We start from the raw sequence: 10,569 nt of genomic DNA on the forward strand, positions 1-10,569 counted from the left end.
CCAGCTCAAACCTTTCAGCAGTTCATTGCTAAGGTCACAAAAGGCCTCCCAGCTGTGTTCGCATACATCGATCATTGATGTATGCAAACACAGTCAGCAATATGTCTATAGATAACGAGAACTACCTGCGTGCAGTTTACAGCGCCTCCAACGGCACGGCCTGGTTGTGAATTCTGACAAGTGCGTATTCGCCATTTCCATGCTCACTTTTTGGGCCATCACAACTTACAGCTTATTTGCCAATTGCTAATATTTACTTATTTGTCAACTTTTGCAAGAGTGAAATTCTCGCGGGGACAAAACAAAACAAAAATTCCTTTGAAAGTTTCTTTATTGCGGGGTTCGACTGCATGTGCTCTACATTTTGACAGGGTTGAAAATGAAACTTGCAGTGCTCCGCAACCATTACGGTCTGCTGAAGTGAAGCATAAGTCAATGGAATGGGTGCCAGAGAGGTTTATATGTGAAATACCCCTTTTTTACTTTCAAATGAGGAGTTTGACGCAGAGAGAGATGCGTGCAGACTGATCTGGGCTTTGGGCCGTTTGCAAGCAGCCTTCATTATTCAAACGTTCACCTCTAGTAAACCTATTTCATCCGCTACATTTGGTGGAGGTGCTGGGTAAAACATCCTGGATTCGCCAGTACCTCGTCGCAGCCGCCGTGTGGCAGGTTTGCCACCTTTATCTTCTCAAGAGTACCTTTTAATGGCTACCATCTAAGCGACGCAGACTCGGGAACAGTGAGCTGAAGAGACGACGACCTAGAGATAGGCAAAGTGGCTCACTTTAGTGAGTAGCTCAGAACGGCTCAGCTCACTGAAGTGAGCCGGCTCATTTGAACGGTTCATTGGCTCACTTAAGCCTGGGGCGCTCAGGAGCGAACAGTGGTCTATTGGAGAGAAAGACAACTCTGCCTCTCTCTCGTTCACTGATCCGCACCCGTTCGACCTCCCAAAACTAAACGAAAGCGTGGAAATATTTGTGTGTCCATCCTAACTCCCCTCATGATGACTACAAAATCCCAGTAAACAGCAAAATCCATATTTCATTAGACGTGATTCTTTCTATTTAAGTCCACTATATTTACTGGAGGTGCACCCATTCCCCAAGAGAGGACTTCGTTCTTTTGGTACCCTATCGTTTCAAAATTATCTGAATAACATTGGCCATCATTAAACACACTGAGAATTATCCTTAATAAATACTTCGGGCCATCAATCTCTAGCCCAAAATCTCGTGTGGACTGACTGTTAATAAATACTGATAGTGACAATGTAGACAGATATAGATAGTGAATTATAAATATAGAGAAAGCAGATTACCCGATTCGAGGTCCCTCTTATATTCCCGGAGACAGTGAACTCAGGAGCCTGAAGTGTAAATGCATCATTTTTTTTAATGCAGTGTGCGCTTTGTAGCTCGAGTCCGCGTTAGTCCTTTTTCACTTTCTAAATCCCCCCCTCCTCCTACATGCTTTCTCTAGCTGATTCGTTTTTCGTATATTCTTATAACCCCGTTCAACTTTGCGACAGTTTTTCTCAATGCCCACAGCTCTCAGCGCCCCGGCTTCTCCCATTGCTTCCTTTATTCCTGGCAACAGGTTTTTGGCCCAGTACCCTAACCCAAACTTGTTCAACCTTCCTGTTTCTGCCGCCACATACATACACCGACCGTATTTAATTCATTCATTCATTTTGTATCTACTTCAAGCCGAATCGCTCGCCATTCATGCTCTGAAGTGTGGTTTTAATTTTCTCAAAGCATCTGTTCCCGTTTTGAGCACACGACGCACTGCAGTCGGTGCTGTTCATAACTGAACCAGATATTTTTTTTCTGCTGGGCTGGCTGCGGAAGGGGCTATGCATTCCACATTCGCCCTGTTGTAATGCAGCTTGAGAAAACTATGCATAGCAATTATTGAAAGCAAAACAAAAGACGCACAAAAACAGCGGCGACCACCCGAAGCATGCACACATTGCGGCTGTCAGGTCGCCGGCGCGGAGCCTCGACACGGCGCCGAAACAGCCGACCAACTACGTGCGAAGGATTGTGCAGACAGCACACCTTTTTCTTTTCTTTATATGCCGGCCCAATCCACCTGTGCCTGCCCACTGGAGTTTCTTTCTCGTACTGCTAATAGATGGCGCTAAAGTAGCAGCAAACAGAAGACCTAACTGAACGGTTCCTAACAGCACTCCAAAAGAAACGCTGCTCACGGTTCCCGATGGCTCACTGAACCAGCGGCTCTCCAAAAGAACCACTGCTCACTAAGCGACGGCTCTCCAAAAGAGTGGCCGCTCAGTGAGTCGCCACTTATTCTCGCTCTTTTAAAAAAGTGGCTCGGTCAAAAGACAGTCGAAGGCGAGGAGATGTTTGCGAGGAAGGGCGGGAAGCATGGCCTCAGAGATCACCCCTGCAAGCGTGGGGATGATCTTGGAAACAATATGGGACAGCAGACGCTTTCTAACACTAATAGTAGATGGCGCCGAATTCAGAGGATAGGGAGCCTACATGTTGCGCCGCGGCGCCCGGCTTAGGGTGGTGACATCTCATGCTAGGGTTCCCTATTTTGGCTAAAAACGGCAGTCAGGCTTGGTGGGCCGCCATGTTGGTTCCCAGTTAGTGCGGAAGCACTTAAGCAGGTATGACAGCGATACCACATCTATAAAGGATGATCATGCACAATGAAGAAAAAATACAGGACTCCGTCGCGCCGCAAAGGAGTCCTTTGTTCCCCTTACTTATTCTTTCGTGTCAGTGACGAGACTTCCAGTGCAACAATCTCAGTATTTGGTTTCTAGGGAGCTTCGCAGGACAAAGGCTATCGATCGAACAGAGCTTCAAAGCAGTGGAGAGACTGCTAGAGGTTTTGAAGGATATGCAGGAGGTGCGCCTGCCAAAGACACCCTAAATCTGCGTACCAAGCTATTAACGGAAGGCTGAAAAGAGTTGGTATACTGAATAGGGTTAATAAAATCTGTCGTGCCCCAAGCAGTTAAAAAGGCAAAGACAACAGACCTCTCCCAGGCCTCAAAGAGCAGAAGCGGCTTGGTGCCTGAATATCCAAGAATGATGAGCGGACAGCACACAGGGGTGCAACAGCTGCACCAATTGCATATTTTGATACGGCTACATATTTCTGCACCAAGCTGTGCATTAAGCGTGAAATTTGCGCCATGCTGTGCCAAAATGCCCCGACTATCCACAAAAGTTTGCCATACTCAGTGACAACTTTCTGCGGCCGTGATATCACGATGCTTCAGACACTGTAGCATGCGTCACTGGCATTTTAGTTTTATTTTGAGATGGCGTCATGGCATTCCAATGGCTACTCATATTTTCTTTGCATCCATGTGCTTTCACCGCTTCAGTCACGTTCAGTCACTGTCTATGCGCTGAAGGAACCCTATAACGCAAGTGGGCTGTTTGTGACAAGGCACCACTGCTATTGCTTCCGTGGTGGGCCGTAGTGGTACTTGTGATTTTGGAGCAATACTTCAACCCTGCATTTTAAGTGCTGCATGTTTTTATTGGATGTATCTTAGTTTTTTATGCGGCTCATGGAAGTTTTCGATATCCTGTTGGTGCATTCATGTACACTAAGGTTATTTTTATACTGTCTTGTCGATAGACTCACTTTCCCATCACCAGATAGTGTAGGAGGTGGCTTCTGTGTTTCATCATCAGCCTGACTATACCCACTGCAGGGCGAAGGCCTCTCCCATCCACTTGACCCCTGCGAACTTCTCAACCTCATCCGCTGTCCCCTGCTACGCTTTCCTTCCCTTGGAATCCAGTTTGTTACCCTAAGCGACCATCGGTTATCCTCTCTTCGCATTACATGTCCTGCCCATGTCCATTTCTTCTTCTTAATTTCCACTAGAATGTCGGTAACTTGAGTTATTTCTCTGAGCCACTCTGCACGCTTCCCATCTCTTAATGTTACCCCTACCATTTTTCGTTCCGTAGCCCTCTGAGTTATCCTCAACTTAAGTAGAACCCTCTTGGTTAGCCTCCACGTTTCAGCCCCATAGGTGAGTACAGGTAAGATGCAACTGTTGCATACTTTCCTCTTGAGTGATACCAATAAGCTGCTAGTTATAATCTGTGAGTGCTTGCCAAATGCGCTCCATCCCAATCTTATTCTTGTTATTTCCTTTCCATGGTCCAAGTCTGCGGTTACTACCTGTCCTATGTAGACATATTCGCCTACTACTTCCAGTATTTCGCTACCTAATGTAAACTGCTGTTCCTTCCCGAGGCTGTTGAACATTACCTTAGTCTTCTGCATATTGATTTTTAAGCCTACCTTTCTACTTTTCCTGTCTAAGTCATCAATCATTATTTGCAGTTCATCCCCCGAGTTACTTAGCAAGGCAATGTCATCAGCAAATTGCAGATTAACCTCCTACCCTGATCCCTAACTGCTCCCATTCCAAGTCTCTGAATACTTCCTCTAAGCAAGCTGTGAATAGTACTGGGGAGAGCGTGTCTCCTTGTCTAACACCTTTCTGTATGGGAATTTTGTTACTTTTTTATGCAGAACTATGATTGCTGTGCACCCACTAAATATATCTTGCAGCACTTTCACTCGTCTACCCCCTGATTTCGCAATGCCTGCATCACCGCCGAAGTTCGTGCTAATACAACTGGAGGTGGAACATGTGAAATTTATTTCGAACATCAGAAGGTCGAGAAACGCACAGCAGCCTAGCTATTGAATTCCATAATGCCGTAGTGGAGCCCAAGACTGCCAAAATTAACATTTATGCATGCTGCAACATTGAAGTACTATAAGGTATGCATTGTGCATGAAATACATAACCTAATAATCGTCCACCTCTCCTTAATCAAAATATTGTGTCAAAAGCCACCGCCAGTCCACAACAAGTATAATTTACAAGCCGAAGATGTGCTCGCTCGTCGGTTTTCTTTGCTTAAAACTTGCTTTTGGCATTTGCCATTTCGCCTTTTGGTCGGCGTTTCTTTTTGTCTGTTTCTGTATTTGCTTTTTAATCAAAATTTTGTCTTTGCACTGCGCTCGCTTCTGGACACAGGCTGATCGCAGTCACTGCTTCAAATTAAGCTCTTTCGGAGCTGCCCTCGCACGACACGAGCTGTGGATTTCGCAGAGAGTAAAACAATGTTTTTTGAGCCTTGCAAGCAACATAAAGTCCCATGATTAAGGTTGTCAAACCGTGCTAAATGAAAAAAAAAAAAAAAAGGCATATTCTCTAGCTTTTTTTATTTAGCCTCTTCAATTTTATGATTCACATTTTTGTGTGTGTGATAGCATGCCTAGCAGTACAAAAAGCTCATTTACAAAAATAAATACACGCAGCATCGGTGATAGGTGGCCTTTGCTAGATTTCCTTTGGATCGCATTCATACAGTCCGATATTCACACCTCTTCATTCTTTTGTGCCGAAAGCAAAGTTTCTTCCATGTTTAACAGCTCCAAAATTTGAATTAATTTTTTTTTCTTGTGAGCTGCTCCAAATATGAATTTTATTGCTCTAAAACGAAGATTTTGCTGCTCCAAAAATCGCTACAAATCTTATTTGAGCTTTTGCACCCCTGAGTACATCCTGTTAATGAACCACAGTGTGAGTAATCAGTAGTCTTTCTTGAATGGTTAGTAATAGTGCTGGCTCACTATTTCCTTATCTCAGCATCATTCCACATTACAGCAATGTGGTGGGTTCGACTTCCACTTCCAATTTTCTCAAATGTGTACCAGCTATGGCCCAGCCTGGTGCTTGGCTTACCAGGGCTCATGGCTTAGGAAAGGAGGAAAAAGGAACTGCATATGGGCTTCTGCTGCACGAAGCGGACTTAGGGTTGTCTAATGGTGGAACGAATCGTGAATTTTGGTTCATGACCCTTTTCCTGAAGTGAACTAGAATACCTTTCCCAAGCATCTTATCCCAGAAGAGCCCAGAATCAGACCGGGAGAAATCTTGTACCCACCAGCACCAGGATCGAAACTGGTACCTCCTGAATGTGAGGCAGATTCTGTCACAAGGCCATCATGTCTTGGTGGGGTAGTAGGCTTTCCTCGGGTTCTCGTTCTAATGGTGCTCAACGTGGCTTTGGAAGATCTTAAAAAAGCTCAATGATAGTTCATGAATTCAGAAAGGCCTTGGTCAAAGGTGCGCTGGTGTATGCAGTACATTTTCGTTTTTTTTTTTTACAGAGCACTTGGGGTGGATTCACACACCAGATCCGTGTCATTCCGTGATGATTATGGTTAAAGGATAGTACTAAGTTTGTTCTTGAAAGAACTGACCAAGCTAGAAAAAATTTCATTGCAAGAAGACATCAGTGCTCAGCATACTCACCAATGTTCTTAAAAAAAATAATATACACTGGGACGAGCTGTCTGAAAATTTTCAGGAACCTCATAGCTGTGCTTTTTATTTCTGAAACTTAGCCATTGTCAAATATGTTAAACTAGCATGTAGAACAATGTTTCTGATAGTCTTTACCTGAACACACTCACACACACAAAAACTGGATCGGTGAAATTTTGTGTTTAGCTCTGCACAAATTTAGTTAAGCGGCAACAAATTTCATGGATATATATTTTATAGACAAACAATGCCATGAAAACTAAAAGAACAGTGGGCAATTAGATTATGTACTGACCAAAAATATTTTGTCATTTTTGTTTTCTTGGGGTATTGTACTAAACTTAAATCTAACATATTGGACCAGCCAAAGACACACGGGAACACAAGAAAAAGAAATGCTGCGCATTCAGAAGGTACCAGGTTTGATTTCAGGTGCCGCCAGGTACTCAACAGTTTTCCAATTGGTACAGGATTTCCCCTGACCTGATGCTTGGCTCTTTTGGGGTGAAATGCTTTGGAAATGGGTCTCAGACCAAACAGTGTTGTCCCATGTACTTCTTTGTATTGAGTTCCCATGTCCTTGGCTTCCCATGTCCATGTCCAGCAAGTTAGGTTTGCACCCCAGGAAGCACTACAGATATGTCGCAATAATACTAGCTGTGCCCCCGGGGCCCAACAGGGTAGGCACCTGGATTCACCCCTGCTACCGTGGTAAATATGCTCTCAATGACCTCATTGGATTTTCTCCCTGTCCATTGCCCGGACAGACTGTTTCCGTATTAATGGGACATAGATACATGCTTTAGTGAAGGCCTCCAGAAATTTCAACAACCTTGTCTTTAAATGTGTGTCAACATCGCACAGTTCACGGCATTGCTTTTAGCCTCCATTGTAAAGGGACTGCCGCAACCAGGATTTCATCCTGTGTCCTTGGGTTTAACAATTGAGCACCCTAATCCTGTGCCACCGCAGTGGCTATTACCTATGTGGGGACGGAATCAAGATGATGAACAAAAGCTGCAAATCGCCTCCAAGGGATTCCTGTTTCAGCACACGCACCAGACAGGGAAGGGCCTGGAAATCAGAGCAATGCAATAAATGCCGGCTCCTGGGAAAGGTAAGACATGAATGATCCCGCTGCAACACAGAAGGAAAGTATAATGCTAGTAGCTGTCACATGGCACTCACATGGAAACATTTAATGTTCTATCAGTAAAATAAATGGGCCTCAACCAAAAAGAGCAAATAACATTTGCCCCTAGTGTTAGCAGTGCATTTGCTGTTTGCAAGATAACATATAGGAAAGCGTGAATATGATTTGGCAGTGTAAACCAAAGAAACACGGAGATGAAGAAATGATAAAACAAACTTTGCATTTCCATGTGCGTTCCTTTCGTCCTTGGCCTGTTCTCACAGCCAAACCACACTGCAGTGGTGTGCCAGCTAGCCCATCAAAGCATGCTACTGGAAAGCTCTTCGAGCAATTATACAATTCTATTTTCTACCATGACAGGCCTACGTGGGCACTAGTATCTCCATATGGAACAGACTGGTTCAGCCTAGTCCCACCTTGTGCACCTGAATGCCCTCTCACTGTATTTGACAGCTACTGGAAAATATGCACCAGCATTCATTTTGTTAACGCGCTACAGCTGAAAGAAGCGATTTCACCAGCTCTAGTCAGGAATACAAAAAGGATCTATACAATGGCCACAGAAATAGCACTGTCACTGAGTAGATTTGCTGGTGAACATTGAAAAACATTTTTTTTACCGTGCCCATGAACAGCAATTACCTTGTATGGTACACAAGACAATATACAGTCATAACTAGAAACAGAATTTGAATTCACCTAGGGTTGATGCAAAAATCTCAACATTAATATTATCACGCTTAGCTAAAATGTTATACAATTGTAGTCGTATGACCGGGATAGTGCTATCTAGTGGTTAGAACAATCCGGCAGATATGTACTGGCACCCCCACCCCCCTCCCCCTTTTCTACTGCTTTGGCTGTGACGGTGCTGACCGAAATGCATGCCCAGTGCCAGCTTCATAAATAAGGTCACTTCGATTTCATATAGTAGCGCTCTTGTGGAGCAACCTGTTTTTGCCAGCACACATTTTGTACCCACCTTTCATGAGGCACAAGGCATTCATGGTGCAGGAGAGCCCATGAGCAGAAGCTGCGACGTAGCCAAGATCCCAAAATCGCTGTGCAGCAAGAGTATTTCGGCACACACTGAAACAAAAAATAGAAATGGTTGCTCTTGCTAAGACAGGGCTATTCGGGAGCAAAACGGAGGCGCACTCGAAAATGAGCCGCCGGCGACCGATCGAAGCATGGATATTGAAGGGACTGCTTCCTGGCGCACGGAAAAGAGCTTCGTAGATCCTCTACGCTATGCCACCGACTCACAGCAAGATGCCGCAAAAAGAATTGAGATCACTTAGCAATAACGCATCGATGCAGAAAAACTTTCCAGACAAGCTGTAACGTGAAAAGAGCGGCGCCATGAGCTCTCCTAAGTTGGCGAGGAAAGTACGGGATGCCACCGTAAGTGTTTTGCGCTGCATTTTCGCTGTACTTACGAAAGTCTGAAGAAACTTGCAAGGATGGGTGCCGCCCAGTCTATTTTGCAGAATACATTCCAGTCTGGTCAATCTGAAACACGGCGCGAACAAGCCTCCCGCTTGCTTGTACCACTGCGCGCCAAAATTGAAAAGGAAAAAAAAAAAAAAAAAAACAAAAAAAAACCTGCGGGTGCGGAGGCGGCGATAAAAAAAAGCGTCTGGGTATGAGAGTACACGCAAGCAAAAAACAAAAATAAGCAATTTATTACGTCACATTCGCCAGATTACAAACAGATCCTCCTCACCTACCTTCTTTCTTCTCGCGCATGCGCAGGTATCCCCTGGCGGCGCCATATTGTCTTTCTGATTGGCTCTGAAAAGAGTCACGTGCTTCAAACTTGTGGCGCGAAACCATCAGTTGAGGCAAGCACTTTTAGCGGTTACGTCAAAATGACGTAGCCGTGAAAATTGATTTCAACCGGAGCTATTCTTGTTGCCTGGATGACAAATACGAATGATTTTGGAGTGGAAGCAAAGTTAATGATGGTGGTTTGGAGAACACTTACGCTTGATTAACCAATGTGATGAAAATAATGGCATACTGGGAAGGAGCCGATGCTCAAATTTGATTGGCTGGAGCTATGTCACGTGAAACACGTGATACGCAAGCATATTTAGATTACGTCAAATTGACGCGTCATGACGTAACTGACGTTCCGCCATTACCGAAAATGTGACGTTTGGCGGTTGTTGCAGTAGTTGTACGGTTGTCATGCTCTTTGCGAACGCCGGAGTATATGCATATGAACGATCTTTCAAACGTGAGTTGTTAGGTCAATGTATGCGCTGGCTAGAGGCTAATTTAGCTGTCTTTATGGTCGTGAGATTCATAGCACTGCAGATTCTTTTACCGCGCTTAAGAGGAAAGCGTGCGTTAGATGCTGTTGGTCCTCTTTTTTAACTTGACGAGTTTGTCGTGATGTTATCGACGAACTCGTCGCCTTCTGGGCACCTCGCCGGGAGTCAGGACGGCTGCTGCACGGCGCACGTGTGTGTTTCTATCTTGCTGTAGTAGCCGTGGCAAACTCTTCCGCGGATTTTCAGTTAATCTCGGAAGAACGAACTCGCCTGACGATGCCGACTTGTTGCGCATTGATTTTTTTTGTGCCTGTACATTATTAAAACGAGTTGTTGTATTTGGTTTCCTCGTCTAGTGACTACAGACAACAGGTGTAACGGCACAGTTTTTCGTTTGCTGTAGCCGGTTATCACCTTTCATCCGTAATCCCCTCAAGTTTACAGTATTTTGCATGTTTTCATTCTTACAGCTGTGTGAATGAGACATCTGAGAAGCATGTACACTTCAGCATCAGTAATAAAAAGGAAAAACAGACTAACGTTCTCATGGGGCTCATTGCGTGAGAAGTCGGTCTAACCTATTAACAGTCTATCTACGTTGTGGCGATTACACATGTAATATTGTTGCTGCAAAAAATCGACGAACCGTTAAAAACACGATTTTCACCTGTATTGTCGTAAATCTTTAAAGAAAACAACGTTATAATAGTTCTTGAAACGGTTTAGTTCAACCTTTATGCCGCGAGGTGACGCTAGGCGTAAACAGGTAGACGCGTTCCAAT

General features: G+C 44.5%; 1 long non-coding RNA gene across 1 annotated transcript; it reads right to left on the minus strand.

Annotated features, from left to right (window-relative positions):
* Nucleotides 1-4,419: 4,419 nt before the first annotated feature.
* On the minus strand, nt 4,420-9,082 carry LOC146210115 (uncharacterized). The gene is made up of 3 exons (XR_014708287.1): nt 8,948-9,082; nt 8,491-8,597; nt 4,420-7,429 (listed from the first exon to the last, which is right to left on the minus strand). It is a non-coding gene; the product is annotated as an uncharacterized LOC146210115 (long non-coding RNA).
* Between the last annotated feature and the right edge of the window lie 1,487 nt (nt 9,083-10,569).

This window comes from Amblyomma maculatum, chromosome 1, assembly GCF_055883805.1.
Source record: "Amblyomma maculatum isolate TAMU_Amacu chromosome 1, ASM5588380v1, whole genome shotgun sequence".
NCBI classification, from domain to species: domain Eukaryota; kingdom Metazoa; phylum Arthropoda; class Arachnida; order Ixodida; family Ixodidae; genus Amblyomma; species Amblyomma maculatum.